The sequence below is a fragment of the Cebus imitator genome, unplaced genomic scaffold (genome assembly GCF_001604975.1).
Source record: "Cebus imitator isolate Cc_AM_T3 unplaced genomic scaffold, Cebus_imitator-1.0 Scaffold573, whole genome shotgun sequence".
Lineage (NCBI taxonomy): Eukaryota > Metazoa > Chordata > Mammalia > Primates > Cebidae > Cebus > Cebus imitator.
In genome coordinates, this window is record NW_016107888.1 from 72,097 (window position 1) to 72,365 (window position 269).

Below are 269 nucleotides of genomic sequence, written 5' to 3' on the forward strand. Positions count from 1 at the left end.
TGGCGCTATCTTGGCTCACTGCAATCTCTGCCTCCCAGGTTCAAGTGATTCTCCTGCCTCAGCCTCCTGGGCAGCTGGGATTACAGGCACCTGCCAAGACTCCCAGATAATTTTTTGTATTTTTAGTACAGACGGGGTTTCACCATGTTGGCCAGGCTGGTCTTCAACTCCTGACCTCAGTTGATCCACCTGCCTTGGCTTCCCAAAGTGCTGGGATTATAGGCGTGAACCACCATGTCTGGCCAAAAAAAGTTTTCATAAATTTCTTT